This window comes from Esox lucius, chromosome 5 (genome assembly GCF_011004845.1).
Source record: "Esox lucius isolate fEsoLuc1 chromosome 5, fEsoLuc1.pri, whole genome shotgun sequence".
In the NCBI taxonomy this organism is placed as follows: Eukaryota; Metazoa; Chordata; class Actinopteri; order Esociformes; family Esocidae; genus Esox; species Esox lucius.
In genome coordinates this window covers 10674488-10695558 of record NC_047573.1, presented here as the reverse complement: position 1 = coordinate 10695558, position 21071 = coordinate 10674488, and positions in this window count along the sequence as shown.

Sequence of the window (21071 nt, the reverse complement as noted above, 5' to 3'; positions counted from 1 at the left end):
ATCTAGCGTTTCCAGCAATCCGATTGGAAGACATCAGTTTGGCACCTTGAAATCGATTCCTAGACAGGAAGGAAAGAGGGGGAGGCAGCGAAAAAGAGGGAATGAGCAACAGGGAGACAGATGACTTCAGTTAAAAGCAGCAGCAAGATCCATCTGAAAAAGCCATCAGTATCCCTGCTCTTCTAATGGGGAAATGGTAGCACTTAGGAGTGGACAGATGACATGTTTCACATAAATGTTTTCCTTGCCAGTGAGCTCCCAGGCCAAGTCGCATGCTGGGGTGTGGGCTCAGTCCCAGCAGCCCACTGGAATCAAATGAACAGTCTCACCCAGTGACAGGACATGTTTCTTAGCGTCATCCTCAACCAACCAACCGGTCTTTATTGGTTTGGCTGCCGTGGTTGCATAGATCTGTGCTTATTTCGGACTAATTGGAGGGCGAGTAGAGCATGACTATATATTCAGGTGATTAATCCCAAATCATCCATTGAGAAGACGGAGCAGTGTAGCCCTGGTAACTTAAGGAGTCAGTGTTCAACTGTTGTTTTCTATCTTGTATGTATGAGCTACATGTAAAAAAAAGTTAGCATGGAAATAATTACTGGTACCAAGGGGGCATTCAAGGGCAACCCAGGAGACTGAGATCATAAGTGACTTTACAGGAACCCAAATTTTGAGTGGAACTAATCCTATAGGCAGAATTCCTTTACATCAGCTGCTCTGACTGACAGGTCCAAATACAGGCCCATTACTGATTACCATACGATACCCTATAGCCATGATACGGACGACAGTGAGGAACCACACCACTTCCTGTCTGTTACAGGAACTCAGACTGAGTAGGAAGGGAATGGCTGTGGCTGAAATGATCCCAAGGCACGTATTGGTGATGGATGGGGTGATTTAGTGCCATACAATGTAGTGTTTTGAGACATGCTGAAAAGGATATCTTAAATATCCATTATGATCGCATGAAGATGCGTCAATAGGCTTGTGCTGCATTTTATATATATAGCATTTTATATAAATATATACAGTTTCGGAAAACATGAAGAGACCACTGTCGAAAAGGAAGGTTTTGAGTGAGGAACAGAAGGGAACACTGCAAATGGAACACTTCTGTTCCTCACTCAAAACCTTCCCTTTCAACTTCTTTGGAAAGGAAAGAAAAAGGTGCAGTGGTCTCTTCATCTTTTCCGGAGCTGTATATTTATAAATCGTATGAATATCATATGAAACATTTAGGAATTGCAAGGGGCTCAAATGTAATTGGACAAATTAACACAATCATAAATAAAATGTAAATTTTTTATAATTTATCAAGAATCCTTTGCAGGCAATTACTGCTTGAAGTCTGGAACGCATGGACATAACCAAACATTGGGTTTCCTCCTTTCTGATGCTTTGCCAGGCCTTAACTACAGCTGTCTTCAGTTGTTGTTTGATCGTGGGTCTTTCTTAAGTTTTGTCTTCATGCTCGATCAGGTTGAGATCAGATGATTGACTTGGCCATTGCAGAATATTCCACTTCTTTGCTTTAAAAAACTCCTGGGTTGCTTTCCCAGTATGTTTTGGGTCACTGTCCATCTGTAAAGTGAAGCACCGTCCAATCAACTTCACTGAATTTGGCTGAATCTGAGCAGACAATATATCCCTATACACTTCAGAATTAATCCGTCTGCTTCAGTCTTCAGTCAGATCATCAATAAACACTAGTGACCCAGTGCCATTGGAAGCCATGCATGGCCATCACACAGCCTCCACTGTGTTTTATAGATGATGTGGTATGCTTGGGATCATGAGCTGTTCCAAGTCTTCTCCACACTTTTTTCTTCTCATCATTCGGGTACAGGTTGATCTTCATCTGTCCAAAGAATGTTCCAGGACAGGGCTGGCTTTTTTAGATGTTTTTTGGCAAAGTTAAATCTGGCCTTTCTGTTCCTGAGGACAATGCATGGTTTGCACCTTGTGGTGAACCCTCTGTATTTGCTCTTGTGAAGTATTCTCTTTATGGTAGACTTGGATAATGATATGCCTACCTCCTGGAGAGTGTTCTTCACTTGGCTGGATGTTTTGAAGGGGTCTTTCTTTACCATGGAAAGGATTCTACGATCATCTACCACTGTTGTCTTCCGTGGACGTCCAGGCCTTTTTGTGTTGCAGAGCTCACCAGTGCGTATATTCTTTTCCTCAGAATGTAGCAAATTGTTGATTTGGCCACTCCTAATGTTCCTGTTGTCTCTCGGATGGATAATTTTTTGCTGCCTAAGGATGGCCTGTTTTACTTGCATTGAGAGCTCCTTCGACCACATGTTGTGGGTTCACAGCAACAGCTTCCAAATGTGAATGCCACACCTGGAATCAAGACCTTTCTCCTGCTTAATTGATGAAAAAATAACAAAGGAATATCCCTCACCTGTCCATGAAACAGCTTTTGAGTCAATTGTCCAATTACATTAGGTCCCTTGAAAAAGAGAGGGCTACATATTAAAGAGGTGCAATTCCTAAACCCATCCTCAAATTTGGATGTGAATATTCTCAAATTAAAGCTGAGAGACTGCACTCTAAGCCCATAATCATTATTTAACTGTTACTTGAATATATTTTGAGATATAAAATAACAAAACGTGTTAACCTTTAACAGCCCTACTTACGTTGGTAACCAGTGCATAAGAGCAATAAGGAATCTCCAGGGTTTGTGGTATATTGTCTGTATAACACGGCTAAGCACTGTCTCCAGGCACTCAGTGATGTGTTGTGCCTAAAAACTGTACTTAGACGTGGAATATATTGTAGAGCCAAAAGAGTAACTACAGTATGCAGTAATTACTACGGAAAGCACTGTAGCACAGTCATATAGAGTGTAAGTGTGTGTGTGTGTTTGCAAGCGTGCCTGCGTACTGAATATATATATATATATATACTGAATATATACTATGTACAGTATATTTCAAATGCTTATTGACTGCACAGTCTCATTCTCATGCCATCACTCTGGCAAACGTTAATCTTTAAAACTATTCTTTTAATTATGGCCAGTGAGTCGTTTGCAGTGGTTGAGCTCACCAGTTCTTCTTTGTAAAGACAGTCCAAACAGTTGGTTTTTAGTAAGCCTAAGATTCTGGTTGCATTTCTAATGGCTTTGGTCTCAGATTGTCTTGACCCCATAATGGTTTCCTTAACTTCCACTGACCACTATTGGGTCAGACACACAAACAATTTTGACAGACACCAAAGGCAAATGCAAAGCCTGGAATCGAGACTAAACACTGACAGCCTTCTTAAACTTACTGTGTATATTTGATTGCAAGTCCAAACATTTGATTGCAAGTCCAAACATCCCCATAATTACAGTGGACACTCTGTCTCCTATAACTACCCGATTTCCCGAATTAAGCACTAGCGAACTGTGTGAGCGTGAAGCAAACGATGCACTGGTTGAGGATCAAACCTCAGGCTCGGCTTAAACACACACACACACCTACACACACTCCCCAGAGGCCCGCAGCAGTGGTGGAAACAGGGATACTGGATTTGTAGTGGCTCAATACGTGGGCAATTTTCCCAGGAGAAGCCCATTAATATTCCATACAGACATCTCTATGGGAATCTGTGCCCCCTGAGCCCAATGGGTGGTCTTTTAAATGGTAAATACTGCACAAAGAGGAAAAGAACCTGCCAAATCCCATCCCTCGAAAAATAAACAGCTATAGGATGCCTAAATAAAATAGATGTCGTTGGTTTTATATGGGTGAAATATAAATTTGTTGGTAAATTATTAGTTGTGTGTGTATGTGCCAACGAGCCCCTGTGTGTTACCATTTCGTTGTGTGTATGTGTGTGAGATAAAGGTGTAGTAGTGCCTGTTAATGAATTAGGAAAAGTTAACTAAATAATAAAATGTCTAATGAAATTATATAAATGTAATGATTATTCCATGGACTCCTTATGCTGAAAAAAACAAAAAACAAACATAATACCATACCCCAGAAATCACCTCATTAAAACCAATTTTGCTAATTCATTAACACCCCTGAGGGCAAACCTGTTTGCTTATGTTGTTGTGCAAAGCCCACTGTACAGGAATTAGACAGGCTTTATGATGCTCTTGGGCTGCATTACCAGTTGTATGATTCAGTCCAGTTCTCTTCACTGTCTCCATCGTTTTGCTGCTGCTGGCAACACCCACGTTCCCTCTCCACCCACGAATCCTCCCAGAAGTATATAACCCGTCTGTCCCAAGGCAGTTAACCCACTGCCCCCAAACTGCAACAGCCTGCTGTCATTGTCCCCAAGGACCAGGTACAAAGGGGCACAAACGGGGGGCAACGTGACCCCTCTATGCCCCCCTCCATTTCCTCTTCTTTCAAATGTCCCAGCCCCCAGAAAGCACTGCTTGGACACGGAGGAAACTGTACATCACTGAGGCCAGGCTTTTTTTTTGTCTTGTTACTGCACTTCACACAGAGGTCCATGGAGACAGTAGCTGGTCTCTCCCCAGCAACAGACACCCACACTATTCAGCAGCAGAAGCCTATATAAACCCCAGTCTGACTATGGTGAGGACCATCAGGCCTGCTTGCCTGGGCTCTTACACATGTGGGAGGATTTATAGAATGCATATTTTAATCTTTTTTTTTCTTCCGTTTCTCAGGGTAGTCTGGGGGCATATAATTTGTCTCCATTAAAATCTCTGCTTGCCATAGATTCAAAGCAAATTTTCCACATTTGGGGTTGGTGAGACTCGCTGTACTGGCTCTCACTTTTCTGGACAACTTCCACCCAGGTACCTCAAAAGGCCAGTGAAGGCCGATCTCCAATACATGATGTGTTTTTAGAAGCGTGGACCAACCTGATGCCTCATCTGAGTGAGGCGCGTTGCCTGTCCGCTGCAGGGGGGTTACGGTCTGAATGTGATCCACAGCATAAATGGCATCCCACTCTCATCTCTGTGAAAACAAACATCTCCATCCCCACACTGACAGCAGGCCCAATCAACAGCCACCAGCCAGCTACTTTCTGCCATCTCCATATCCCATTACCACCAATCTCCTCAGACAGCCCCAGATTATAGGCCTCTAAGTATGATTATATTTAAATGCATGTTATCATTCGGTCTGCATGGGCAGGAATAACACCTAGGGTTGGGTAAATAGACATGGCTGAGCCCTCTGTAACTGATCCATAGGGGGACTTTAGCACTGTGGTAATGCAGGGACCACGGCTGTGGCACACCTGGTGGGAGAGGGCCTACTGGGGGCAACCTGCTTTTGCTAGGAAAGCACTATTTGATGGGGGAACAGGGAAAGACCTCCTTAGAGTGATTTGCTTAAATTTTGGAGCTGTGATGCCTAAGGTTCAACATAGTTCATGGCATTGTTTTTTGTTAGTTCTTCCAGCTTAATTCTAAACAATATAAGTAGCTATAGTAACAGGACGTTTGCTAGCTAGCATACCAGGAAGTAAGATAGCTATTGTATCCGGAGGTTAGCTAACTAGCGTACAAGGACGTTAGCTGGCTTGTGTACCAGGAAGTAACTGTAGTTAACTACAAAAAAAAAAACATAGTTTTTTCAGCATCAATGGCATTTAGAAAAATCCAGAGGAATTAACATAAAATTGACCTTCAACTTCTGTCTTGGGTTTGAAGGTTAGTAAGAAGGTAGCTTGATGGGGTGATGGTGAAGGAGAAGGTTGGAGAAGGTTGAGGATTGGGATGGAGAGGGCCCTTAGGACTCTGATTGTTTGGTCGAGGGTCTCACCATGACAGGCACTGGGATTTTATGTGCTTTGGGGTTTAAGACAAATGGCCAATGGTAAATATCCCTGAGTTATTTCACAGTGGCTCAGCATTTCCCAGTAGACAGTCAGATCAGGGACCTGGCAGATCACTCCCTCTTTCAGGACTGGCGTTTATGCAGAGGAACAGTTCTCACACACACACACACACGCACACGCACACACACACACACACAGACACACACACATTCTCTCTTTGTCACTTGCTGTTAATGTCTTTCTCTCTGTCCCACTTTCTCTCTTGCTCAATCTCACCATTTACTGCTTTATATCCTGTTAACTTTCTGTTCTTACTCTTGAATGGCATGAGCTGTTCCTCTCTTACTCACATTACACTCATTCCCCTTTGCACACATGCACACACCCACTTACAGACAGTCACACACAAACTCAGCCACCACATGAAACCATGGCCCTGCACTAATAGATAGGCCGGGGTTTGGACTCTGACAGCTCCTATACATCACTATGGATGAACCCGGTCTGTGTGGCTCTGAGTAGCCAGATGTAGCCTCTAGTTTAGTACCGGATCTGTTGGTTCTGTACACCACCTGCTTTACTGCACTTGGGCCCATCAGTGGAGTGTGTGTGTCAGAGACTGTATGTTTGCCTTCCGTGTGTGTGTGTGTGTGTGTGTGAGAGTGATAATGTGTGAACAGGTGTGAGTGTGTGTGGGGGTATCTAAACACTGTATAATATTGTATCTGGAAGCATTCAGCCTATGAGCTGCACACACACATCGATCAAACCCTGCAGTTATAGAAGTCCTGGCACGCTCCAGCACTTCAAAGGACGTTATCACTATGGTGGAACTGCGGTAGAGGGCTCTGGTTCATGCTAGGATAATCCAGGGGAATTAGACTCTTGGATTGGGTAAAGATAGGTCAGAAAGGGCCTAGAGTCCTGTGCTGGACAACATATCTTCAGGAATCACCCCATATTTAACTGAACATTACCAACACAGGATATTTGTAATGAGAGCAATATTATTAACACACCATAAATAATACCGGAAAAAAGAAGACGAGAACGCTGTCTGATTTCTAATAAAGCCATTGATGAGGTTATTTCAACAACACTTGATATGACCGCAGTGATATGAAGCCGGGGGAGTTGAGCATTCCTCTGGTCTGTCTCCAATGTCTCAGCCTTACTAATGAGACCTGTCACAGACAGAAACACAGGCCCACCGCCTTCTCTTCAGGCTCAGAGAGATCGCAGACACAACAGCTGATGAGTGAGGAGAGAGAGAGAATGTGTGAGGAACTGAGCAAGTTAGGGTCTGCCAATGCAGCATAAGCCAGTGGCTCTGTTTTTTACATTGAGGGATGAAGTTCAATAACCTGCTGTGAAATTCTAGTAGTGGAGTCTGAGAGGGAAAGGAGAGAGACAAAGGGGGAGGCAAAGATAGACAGAGATTGATAGAGAGAGGAGGAGAGAGAGAGAGAGACAGAGAGAGATGGAAAGAGATTGATTGATAAGGAGGGAGAAAGAATGAAAGAGAGAGATGGACAGAGAGAAAGGATAGAGGAAAAGAGAGAGACAGAGATGGATACAGAGAGAGGGAGATGAAAAGACAGAGACAAAAACAATATATGCGGTGCTTTATATTGTCTTTTGGCTGTCTTTCAAAGCATTGCATCATGTTACAAGAAAACAGACAGTAAACCAAACTATTATTAGTCACTGCACACAGTATCATCAGGACAGGAAACCTGACTATTATTAGTCCTTGAATGCAGTATCATCGGGACAGTAAATCAGACTATTATTAGTCCTTGAATGCAGTATCATCAGGATTGTAAATCAGACTATTATTAGTCCTTGAATGCAGTATCATCAGGATTGTAAATCAGACTATTATTAGTCCTTGCATGCAGTATCATCGGGACAGTAAATCAGACTATTATTAGTCCTTGAATGCAGTATCATCAGGATTGTAAATCAGACTATTATTAGTCCTTGAATGCAGTATCATCAGGATTGTAAATCAGACTATTATTAGTCCTTGCATGCAGTATCATCAGGACAGTAAATCAGACTATTATTAGTCCTTGAATGCAGTATCATCAGGACAGTAAATCAGACTATTATTAGTCCTTGAATGCAGTATCATCAGGATTGTAAATCAGACTATTATTAGTCCTTGCATGCAGTATCATCGGGACAGTAAATACTTTTTTTCTTCTTTTGAAGTTGGGATTCGAAATCAGTTGCTGTAGAGTTGAAATATATTCTTAGCTTTTATTTCTGTTCATATTTGTTTCACCATTTAGAAATTACTATTGTGAAATACATTCCCCCTATTTTATTTTCTATATTAGCTTGGCTTTGTGCTGTCATGCTTTTTCTAAAACCAGGTCTGTGAGTTAAAGTTCCCTCAGTTGAATGCAAATGTCCATTTGTGAAGTCCCACCCACTTAGTGACTACTAAAGCCATGGTTAGGATGACAGTGACTAACTTCCAATTACTCTTTTATAAGTCAATTACAACTCTCTCTTTAGCACCGCTCCGTGAAGCAGCTGCTGATACGTTCTGTAGACCTAGGTTCAACCATACATAAAGACATACATTTCAGAGCCCTAAAGTGGTCCATAAAAATGTGCTGTAAAAGCAATGTGATTAAATCCCAACATTTTCAATGGCACATCAGGCCTCCTCATGGCAGGCAGCTGCTATGCAATCCATGTGCTGGGCATCAGGCCCGATGCCCAGTGCTGCTGCTGGCAGAGGTGTAGCTAACTAAAAAGCTTGTTTTTAATAATATTTTGCACGTTAAAATGTACATTTAACACACTTTTATTTACTGTAAATTGTTAACATAATTTTGAATTTGAGGGTATACAAATATACAGTATATACAGCTCTGGAAAAATTTAAGAGACCATTGCAACTTTTTCTTTCCTTTCCAAAACAGTTTGAAAGGAAGGTTTTGAGTGAGGAACAGAAGGGTTAAAATTAAGAGACCACTGCAAATTGAATGCTTCTGTTCCGCACTCAAAACTTTCCTTTTCAACTTGTTTGATGGGGTGATGGTGAAGGAGAAGGTTGGAGAAGGTTGAGGATTGGGATGGAGAGGGCCCTTAGGACTCTGATTGTTTGGTCGAGGGTCTCACCATGATAGCCACTGGGATTTGACCACTGACCGGTAAAGTGAATAACACTGATAATCTATATAAACATATACACCGATCAGCCATAACATTATGACCACTGACAGGTGAAGTGAATATCACTGATAATCTCGTCATCATGGCACCTATCAGTGGGTGGGATATATTAGGCAGCAAGTAAACATTCTGTCCTCAAAGTTGATGTGTTCCAAGCAAGAAAACTGGTCAAGCATAAGGATCTGAGCAACTTTGACAAGGGCCAAATTATGATGGCTAGACGACGGGGTCAGAGCATCTCCAAAACTGCCGTCCATGTGAGGTGTTTCCAGTCTGCAGTGGTCAGTACCTATCAGAAGTGGTCCAGGGAAGGAAAAGCGGTGAACCGACGACATGGTCATGGGCAAGGCTTACTGTTCCCCGTGGGGAGCGAAGGCTGGCCCGTGTGATCTGATCCAACAGACGAGCTACTCTAGCGCAAACTGCTGAAAAAGCTAATCCTGACACAAGGTGTCAGAACACATAGTGCATCGCAGTTTGTTGCGTATGGGGCTGCGTAGCCGCATACCAGTCAGGGTGCCCAAGCTGACCCCTGTCCACGGCCGAAAACGCCTATAATGGTCAGGTGAGCATCAGAACAGGACAACAGAGCAATGGAAGAAGGTGGCCTGGTCTGATAAATCACGTTTTCTTTTACATCACGTGGATGGCCGGGTGCATGTGTGTCACTTACCTGGAGATCACATGGCATCAGGATGCATTATGGGAAGAAAGCAAGCCAGCAGAGGCAGTGTGATGCTTTGGGTAATGTTGTGCTGGGAAACTTTGGGTCCTGCCATTCATGTGGATACTACCTAAGCATTGTTGCAGACCATGTGCACCCTTTCATGGCAATGGTATTCCCTGATGGCATTGGCCTCTTTCAGCAGGATAATGCGCCCTGCCACAAAGCAAAAGTGGTTCAGGAATGGTTTGAGGAACACAACAATGAGTTCAAGGTGTGGACTTGGCCTCCAAATTCCCCAGATCTCAATCCAATCGAGCATCTGTAGGATTTGCTGGACAAACAGGTCCGATCCATGGAGGCTCCACCTCGCAACTTACCGGACTTAAAAATCTGCTGCTAAAGTCTTGGTGCCAGATACCACAGCACACCTTCAGAGGTCTAGTGGAGTCCATGCCTCGATGGGTCAGGGCAGTTTTGGCGGCAAAAGGGGTACCTACACAATATTAGGCAGGTGGTCATAATGTTGTGGCTGTTCGGTGTATATTGTTTTTCGTTTTTACCAATCACAAGTGTGTCACTGCCTCCAACCTTGAGTGGTCTAGAGATGTGGGCCAAGGCCTATCGTTTTCTTTTCATTTGTGTATTAACCTTTGTTGCATGAACCCAACTAGCCAGGATTTTGTCAGTACTGGTTAATGGGATGTAAAAGGAGCTGAAAAATCTCTACTCTCAGAAACTAGGCTTGATGATCTGGATCCCTTCTCTATGAAGCCTCTGTTGGCTGCCTGCTGAACCTCACACAACAGACATCTGAAAACCCACCTCGCCGAGACCCACACTGCGGCAAAACTTGACATAATATCTGCTTTAGAAAAAAAGCAGTATTGCTGAGCTAATTTTATCGCTAAATCCTTTGTCAACCAACTCACTCCCCTTAATGAATGGACCTAAGTCTATAGTAGTCTGCAGTACTAAATAACCTGGTTTGAAAGTCAAGGAAATCTTGCACCTGGGCCCGGCGTCACCACAATATGCCAGTGGTGTGAACATACTAATATATTCACACACACACACATATATATATATATATATATGTATATATACTTTTTGGCATTCCATAATATTTAATAATGGTGTAGTTACTTATTGTCTTACTGAGATTTTATTTGAGTTATTGTCATATAAAAAAATGAAGTATGGCAGAAAAACGGCTGGCTAAATAAGGTTAGAGTTCGGAATTCATGGGAACCGGGGAGGCCGTGCCACACCAGCCGTTTCCCTCAGGTGAAGTTGGCCTACAAACACTAGAACAATCCGAGGGCCTGGGAAAGAACTGACTTTGCCTGGGAAGTTGGTTGACCGGGGGATCTGGGTAAACTTCAAACTTCAAACCACATATCTGAGAGGTGTTAACAAACAATGGCCAACGGCCAAACCTGACTGCTGAGGATCAAACAACTCAGCTGGCCTTTACTGCTGCAACACATGACCCTCGTTGGTCTGACTCAGTTTCTTCTCTTTCTTTTCCCCAATGATATACCCATGCCGCAACCCTCTCCTACATCCTCCCCCATACTCCTATCTCCTTCCACTCATCCTCCTACATCCTCCCCCATACTTCTATCTCCTTCCACTCATCCTCCTACATCCTCCCCCATACTTCTATCTCCTTCCACTCATCCTCCTACATCCTCCCCCATACTTCTATCTCCTTCCACTCATCCTCCTACATCCTCCCCCATACTCATATCTCCTTCCACTCATCCTCCTACATCCTCCCCCAAACTCCAATCTCCTTCCACTCATCCTCCTACATCCTCCCCCATACTCCTATCTCCTTCCACTCATCCTCCTACATCCTCGCCCATCCTCCTACATCCTCCCCATACTCCTATCTCCTTTCACTCATACTCCAACGTCCTCTCCCATACTCCTGTCTTCTTCCACTCATCCTCCTACATCCTCCCCCATACTCCTATCTCCTTCCACTCATCCTCCAACGTCCTCCCCCATACTCCTACATCCTCCCCCATACTCCTATCTACTCTACCATACTCCTACCTCCTCCCCATACTCCTACCTCCTCCCCATACTCCTACCTCCTCCCCATACTCCTACCTCTTCCCCATAATCCTACCTCCTCCCCATAATCCTTTCTTCCACTCATCCTCCTATCCTACCCCCATCCTACTCCTATCTTACACCCCTCGATTCTCCTACCGCCCCCATACTGCTACTGCCCCCACTCATTCTCCTATCTCCCCCCTCTCCTACTCCCATGTCCCCCACTCATTCTCCTATCTCCCCTCTCATACTCCCATGTCCCCCACTCATTCTCCTATCTCCCCCCCTCATACTCCCATGTCCCCCACTCATTCTCCTATCTCCCCCCCTCATACTCCCATGTCCCCCACTCATACTCCTATCTCCCCCCTCATACTCCCATGTCCCCCACTCATTCTCCTTTCTCCCCCCTCATACTCCCATGTCCCCAACTCATACTTCTCTCTCCTCTCTCTCATATTTCAATTTTCCCGTCAAATTCCTCCCCATCACAAATATCTCTACATTTCCTCTGTCCTCTCTCCGTTACCCTCTTTCCTCTACCCTTTCCCTTCTTTATCTCAGCCTGGTTCATTATGTTCTGTTCCTGGTTGGTGTGGATCTCCTTCAACCCATCCAGGCTGACCTCAGTCCTCTTGGCACTGTTTCTAATTTTACCTTAACGATTCCAGACACAGCAGCCAAACACAGGCTGGCAAGCAGTGGTAACATGTGGTCACCAGATTTCCCTTCTCCATTCTCTTGTCTAAGGAGACAAGCGATCGGGCTAACCTGTGTTTGTGGACATGATCGGAGTGTTAAAATCATTCAGTCACTCGGTGGACAGATCATCAGACAGAACAATAAGTAGAAAACCATACAGAAAGGGAATGAGTGCGACAGGCACTTTTTGAGAGAGATGAGAAAGGGAGAGATACCATTTTTTTTGGGGAAATGAGCGATCCCCCCACAGGAATAATATCTACCATCCCTGCTTTGGGTGGGAAGAGAGACCGCCTCCCGGGAGGAAAAAAGACAAGTCATGCTGTTGCAATCATCAATTATCTCATTGTCATTAATTGTATCCTGCTGTTTCTTCATCCTTCTGCAACGTGTGTAGAACACGTCCCTCACTATTAAGCCTTCTGAAGTAGATCATATTCCACAGTCGAGGAACTCTTACTGTAGGTCTCAGAATACCTCGTATTAAATACAGACGATCATTTTAGTCACCGTGCCCGTAATCCATGAACTCATTAAACGCCTGCCCAGGGATGCTTCTCACAGGGTATAACATCAGCTGGTAGCAACAGGTCAGCTGTCAAAACACCAGCAACTCAGGAAATGGTGTTTAAGACATAGGGAATGGGGAGGGGGTGGTAGAGGAATTCAGGGGCAAAGTGACCCCAGCACCTCCCCCCTGTCAGGAAACCCCCCAGTCCCCCTGAGTGGAAATCAGAGCTCTCATCCCCCTTAGCGGCGTGTTGTGTTGGGATCCCCGGTCACGCCTCCTCCCCCCAGCGGCCCTGCAGAGCCCCTCCCCACCATCCATCCATCCTGCCGTGCACCCACATCTAGTCTAGTAGAGTAGCCAATGATATAATTAAGTGCTCATTTGTCATTGAGAGTGACAGGTGCCGTTGCTGTGGGTGGGCGGGACAGTCACTCCTGGCGCAAAGTCTTGATTGAATGTCACGCCACGTGTGCAACCAAAGTCTGAGAGACCCGCCTCTATCATCCGCAGACAGACACACACACACACACACACACACAAAGCCACGCAGGCAAGACACATTGTCACAGATTCAGGGACTCACATGCTATCCATGGAGTGAGCACTGGTGAAGGAAAGATTCAGGGGTGTGCTTTGTCAGTGCTTCTGTGTGTGTGTTTGTGTGTAAGGACCTTGCGACACATCCAGGGAATTAGAAATCAGTCAATTTACGTGACCGAGTTAAGGTCACTTAAGGTCTGGCCAACCAGAAACCACAGACATACAGTACCAACACACTACTGATGGACTTAGTCTTCTACCACACAAGTTATTCTGTTGTTCTTTGGCTAAATTTTTTATTTGATTTCTAATGTGTTCCTATCTCTTTCGGGATTATAAATAAAAAGAGAATGCAATGTACAATTGTAAGGCAACCAGCCACACTTTTTGTGTGGTGTGCTGGTTGCTTTGCATTGAGTCACGTTACAGTAAATCTAACCAGCCTATTGGCAGACCAATGGCAATCTAGCTGTCTTTTGATTGGCACATGCAAGGCTCAGTTCTGAAGACTTCTAAGATGCTGTGCTGGGATCCAGTCTCATGCTGAGAGGCGTCTGACAAGAACAGACCAACAGCCGGCACACAGCAGAGGGTTTACCTAGTACCCTGTTCAGCCAAACTGTCAAGTGGTCTTGTTTCACAGGGATACAGATTTAAAGAGTAACATTTTAAAGGTTCCACTGTTATAATTTCTGTACTGGTAAAACACAACACTTACATAAACACACAGCCATTCAATGTTAATAAAACTAAATATACATCAATGATTAATTTGTGAGACCTGAAAAAACTTAAATTGTCAGTCCAACACACAGACAATCAATCAAACTCCACGCAATCGAAGATGTCAAATCTGACCTGAATCATTAATCATACATGTCACTCTACTGTATGGACATGTCGGGTCCCCTCGTCTTCCTGTAGCAGAAGTACCAGGGGCCCGGTGGTGGCCCCATCTCTGGGCCCTGGGAGCCTGTCATCAGCTGACCCCTGGAGGTCATGAAGGAGTAGAGCCTTCAGTAACACAACTCAATGCTACAACATGCTGAGAGGGCCATTTATCAACGTCAGACCTCCCTCCTCTCTGCCCTTCATCCTTTCTTTCTTTCACTGTCTTTCTGTCTCTATCCATCTTTCCTAGCCACTCATCTGTCTATTAAACTCCCCAACGCTCCTTCAATTACCTTATTGTTTTTTCCGACTTCGAATGTCATTTGGATTCCCTCTCTGTCTGTCCGTGGGCAGCCTCTCTTGATCCATCAGCTTTGTTGTCATCTGCATATGTTCATGTTGGGACAATGTGAAACTAATCCAATATAATGGTTGCAGACAGACAGCTCAGATTTGCTATGTTTATCCATATTGGTTACATTAAGGAATTAGAGCACATTTTGTACATGGCCCTCCCATTTTAGGGTGCCAAAAGAATTCAGATAGATTAACATGGTGTACAATGAAGTAGTGATGTTTAGTACTTGCATATCCTTTCCATGCAATGTTTTCCTGAAATCTGCGACCCATAGACACAAGACACTGGGTATCTTTCCTGGTTATGCTCTGCCCAAGTGCTTACACTTCAGCTCCTGCCTGTTTCTGGGTGGGTGATTGCCTTGTCCAATCAAATACTGTCCCATTTTTGGCTTAAAGACTTACTGATGATGACATACATAGATGATGAAGCACCATGCAATGAGTTTAAGGGCATTTGGTTTTATCTGAGGCAAGGTTTTTCAGTACACTTCAGAATTCATCCTTCTGCCATCAGACATTACATCATCCATAAAGACAAGCTAGCCAGGTTGTGTCAGCCATATGTACCTACAACCTACAGTGGGGAGAACAAGTATTTGATACACTGCCGATTTTGCAGGTTTTCCCACTTACAAAGCATGTAAAAGTCTGTAATTTTTATCATAGGTACTCTTCAACTGTGCGTGACGGAATCTAAAACAAAAACGCAGAACTTAATATTTGGTACAGAAATATTTGTTTGCAATTACAGAGATCATACGTTTCCTGTAGTTCTTGACCAGGTTTGCACACACTGCAGCAGGGATTTTGGCACACTCCCCCATACAGACCTTCTCCAGATCTTTCAGGTTTCGGGGCTGTCGCTGAGCAATATGGACTTTCCCTCCAAAGATTTTCTATTGGGTTCAGGTCTGGAGACTGGCTAGGCCACTCCAGGACCTTGAGATGCTTCTTACGGAGCCACTTCGGGTCGTTGTCATGCTGGAAGACCCAGCCACGACACATCTTCAATGCTCTTACTGTTGGCCAAGATCTCGCGATACATGGCCCCATCCATCCTCCCCTCAATACGTTGCAGTCGTCCTGTCCCCTTTGCAGAAAAGCATCCCCAAAGAATGATGCTTCCACCTCCATGCTTCACGGTTGGGATGGTGTTCTTGGGGTTATTCTCATCCTTCTTCCGCCAAACACAGCGAGTGGAGTTTAGACCAAAAAGCTAAATTTTTGTCTCATCAGTCCACATGACATTCTCCCATTCCTCCTCGGGATCATCCAGGTGGTCATTGGTAAACTTCAGACGGGCCTGGACATGCGTTGGCTTGAGCAGGGGGACCTTGTGTGCGCTGCAGGATTTTAATCCATGACGGCGTAGTGTGTTACAAATGGCTTTCTTTGAGACTGTGGTCCCAGCTCTCTTCAAGTCATTGACCAGGTCCTGCCGTGTAGTTCTGGGCTGATCCCTCACCTTCCTCATGATCATTGATGCCCCACGAGGTGAGATCTTGTATGGAGCCCCAAACCGAGGGAGATTGACCGTCATTTTGAACCTCTTCCATTTTCTAATAATTGTGCCAACAATTCTCACCAAGCTGCATGCCTATTGTCCTGTAGCCCATCCCAGCCTTGTGCAGGTCTACAATTTTATCCCTGATGTCCTTACACACCTTTCTGGTCTTGGCTATTGTGGAGAGGTTGGAGTCTGTTTGATTGAGTGTGTGGACAGGTGTAGTTAACACAGGTAATGAGTGGAGAACAGGAGGGCTTCTTAAAGAAAAACTAACAGGTCTGTGAGAGCCGGAATTCTTACTGGTTGGTAGGTGATCAAATACTTATGTCATGCAATAAAATGCAAATTAATTACTTAAAAATCATACAATGGGATTTTCTGGATTTTCTTAGATTCAGTCACTCACAGTTGAAGTGTACCTATGATAAAAATTACAGACTTCTACATGCTTTGTAAGTAGGAAAACCTGTACAGTGTATCGGCAGTGTATCAAATACTTGTTCTCCCCACTGTAACTGCCCTCCACTAGAAGGCCTTTATTGGCCTAGGATGTAATTTGCCATTACTAAGCTCACCACTGCTTTCTTCCTTCTTAATAGTAGGAAAAAAGGAATTATCCACACAGATATACCATTACCATAACCAAACATCGACACAGATATACCTTTACCATAAACAAACATTCCCTCAGATATACCGTTACCATAACCAAACAGCCACACAGATATACCATTACCATAACCAAATATCCACACAGATATACTGTTCAAATCTGTTCTAACATGAAAACTGGTGAAATTCTGAAGGTCAAGATCTCTGACCTCTGCCAAGGTCATTGTGATTACTCCATTATGAGCATCCTGCCATTTAACATGGCCATAATGATAGCAATCCCGATGGCGTCGCCAAGCCAACCATGCGCCGAACGATCCCATGATTGTTCCCCCGTTATTGTGGTTCTGGTGATTGCACAGTGGACTGGGGAGGTTCCCCTGATTGTGATGGGAACTTGATTGTGGTGAGTGGTGCTGGCTGTAATTGTGCAGTCCACCAACCCTGAAGAAAGTGAATTAAAGTCTCTTCAGCCAGACCCAGAACCTGATTACTGGTCAACCCGCTGACCCCTGATCATAAACCGTGGCGGGTGGGTAAAACTGTCTCCTGTTCTTCCTTGTTCCACCTCTTCCTGAAATGTTTCTTGCCTTTGGTCTTCTTTCTCACTTGCTTCACCTTGCCCTCCTCTTCACCTTCCATTTTCTCTCTATCTTCTTCCTTCATGCTAGCCAACACTCCTGGTCTGACTTCCTGGCTCCCTCTCTCTCTGCCTCTCACCCTCTTCCTGGGCTTCTTTTCCCCTCAGTGGCCGTCGGAGGACATGCTGACAGTAGATATTTAGTGAGGGAGTGGTGGTGGCCCCCCCACACCCAGTCCCACCAGTTCAGTGTGCCCCTAACCAGAGGTGAACTCTGCCAGATCACTTCCATATGGATGCAGTCCAGTTAACTTTAGGTAGACATACATTACACATCCTACCAAAACCTACACACACACATTTGTTTTACCATCTTTTTAGGGGCTCAGAAATATTCCCATTCAAAAACCTATATTCTCTAACCCTAAACCCTAAACCTAACCCCAACACTAACCCTAATCTCAACTGTAACTTTTATTCTAAACCAGTCCTACAAAAAACAACTTAATTTGGCAAAATGTCTCTGTAATGCTGAATTGTTTTCTTCTTTTTACAAATAGTTCCACGTGGACACAAACACACACACACACACACACACATACACACCCTTCTTTGATGGTAGGGTACCTACTGAGATGTGCTTAAGAACACATATCCTGTTACCCACCCTATATAACCTTACACAGCCCCATGGACAAATCACTCCAAAATAAACAAATACACTCCCAAAGCCAATGAAATCTCTGCTTCTTCCCTGTTCATCTGCGTGGAACAAATACAGTATTTCCGGAGAGTCCGGTATCTCAAAACACTGTCCATTGTTGCTCACAGGTGGAATGAATGAGCGCTTAGGCCGTCGTTAACAGAATTCCACACGGTCTTGCGGAAGTGGTTATTGACCTACTCTGGGCTTTCCTTAGGAAACAGATTACACACCGCCTCCCAAAGATTCCAGCTTTTTCCCAAAAGTTGTTTGTGATGTGAAATAGCATGGCAATTAATACAAATCCCCCATGATCCTCGGTGCCATATCCCGCTCTAATTACAGAGTTTTGCGTCCATTCTTACCCCCTCCTGGGACTTGGTGTTGCTCCCTGACTACCCACCTCTCCACCCTCACTCCGCTGTGCCTCTTCGCACCAGCTGGAAGTGGAAGTGAGACTCTGCTTTGGGCAAAATGGCCTGTTTGCCTTGAGTAGGTCACAGTAATTGCACTGGGTGAATTGCTCTCAGATACTGTTCACGGAGGGTTTAAAGCTGTGAATAAATAAAAACGTTCTGTCCCCAGGGCCTCTTGCGTCAGACATTCAGACACAACGTGTCTTGGCTGGGGATGGTCAGCTGGACTGGGGTTGCCTGGCCTGAGGAAGGCTACGGAGGACTCAGGGTCCTCACGTAATGAAACACAACTGAACATAACAGGGGGGAAAAAAGGCAACAGGATGTAACAGTAAACAGCAGCATTGAACTTAACAGAACAGATAATAATAGAACAGAATTGAAAAAATGTTACGCAACCAGAATAGAATTGAATGTCACAGATTCGAACAGAACAGTGAAAAGCAATTCATTTTTCAGAGACATGTGTGTGATATTCTAGTGGGATAATGAAGGACTTCAACTGTAATGGTGATCTTGAGCATAAAGTAGGTAGAATCCGCTAACATTGTCACATTTTAAACCAGGCATGGTTCATGTCCTTAACCGAGCTAGTTTAGCTCTACCTGATCAGCAGCTGGTTCTAGTGTCTCAGCGGGGTACATGTACATCTGGATCTGTCCTTTAGAACAGGCAGCTAATGCATGCTCCAATGGATATTATGCTTTCAGAGATCAATTTACAACAAGGGTACTCTGCCAACACAGTTTTCTTGCCGCTTTGATACAGCCAAAGAGTAATTTTAAATATGGGACTTATTTATGTTCCAACAGTTTTATCAAATGTAATTGCTATGTTTTGCAACCATTGTCTGGTCTTATGCAACACTGTGTTTTGGAAGGTACAATGAAAAGCTAAACTTTCTCATACTGTACATCCTTGAGTTGTTATGCAAATGTCAGGAATCCAGCTTTATCTCTCAAGCATGGAAAACAATAAAAACATTTCAGGGAAGACTACTGTGGTTTGAAGGGCAACAGAAACAAGGAGATTCTTAAAAGGTGGAGTAACAATTGGTGAAAGAGGCACATTATTGTGAGTGGAGGGAGAGGGTTTCTGTAAGAGCCGTAAAAAAGCCTGTGTCATGCCGGCTGTTACGTTTCTATTTTCGATGTACTTTGGTTCTGTTTGTCCTGTTTATTTGTCCTTTGACTGGTTTCACCTGTGTCTAGTTTAGCCTTCACCTGTATCTCGTTTGCCCCTCATTATGTCTCTATTTAAGTTTCTCCTGACCTAGTGTTTCTTGTCAGTCATTGTTTTATGTGATGTTTGTGTCTCATGTTCCTGGACATTCCCTGTATTCCTTGGATTAAGCTACTTTTTTTTTTTTATTGCCTCTGTGCCTGTGTCCTGCAACCCTCCTCAGAATGTTTGTAGCTTATGGCTCACTACTGAGTGCTTGTGAAACAACAACAGCTCCAACTAAGTGACTACGAGGAAGACAAACTATTGGGAACCAGGGTCATATTCCCACCCAAACTGAGAGCCCCTCAAATCTTAAGTCCAATGCTGTCACTATCGGTTCTGTCACTTCTTGAATTCTCACCGACCGTTTTAAATTTGTGGCCACCACACACCCACCAAGTCAGGACACGAATTCCTCTGAAAGCTCTTCTCTACGACGGGTTCCAATGAGACGTCGTCCAGTCCGGTGCTGTGATTAGATACCGTAACGTTGAATCCAGCGCAAGGCCACATCAAGCACTTCAGGAGTACTGAGGTCATGAGTCACTACGCCCCCACGCCCCTAAAGAGGACCCATGAAGGAGTATAATAATCCGTTTGAAAGTATGTAAGCCTTTATCATTTAAATGTTTCATTCATACACAGAAGAAAAAAGCTTCAGCCCTTTGTTCACTTGAATTAATACAAAAAACCCATAAGATAAACATTGAAAGGTTAATCACAATAGAGAAATATATTACAAGAGACTGTCAATTTGGGATGTATGTATTGGCAAGTCAAAAAGATAGGCTATACCTTATGTGCCCACTGACTGCTCCATCCTGTGTCTCCTCTCTAAACACCCCTGTCTGGTTTAAAAATTATATAAACACGTTTTATTAAATATGTGAGATTGTAAACGTTTTATACTTAGAAATGTGTCATGAGGAGCATGCATAGCTATTTAAAAATATCAGCTATGTAGAAATACCAACATTCTTAAAATGCCTAAATGCAGTGAACACACAATTATACTGATATTCCACATCTACAGCACAGTTTCCACAAAATCCCACACTATCTAACCTCTTAAGTAACATAGAAAACATAAAATACTGTATTGGCTAAACCTAGTGTGCCTTCAGTTTCCATCTTCCTTGACAATATAAAACATGTATCTCCACTCCATCACCTCACCTTCTCTCTTTCTTTGTCTCCTGTGTCTCTCGCTTTCCCAAAGTTTGGCTGTTTCTTTCCATTTTCTTCAGTACAAGTCAAGAAAGGAAACTCACGGTCAATCATGTATTGATATAAAGGAAAGTCTTTCACTAAACAGCATTCTTGC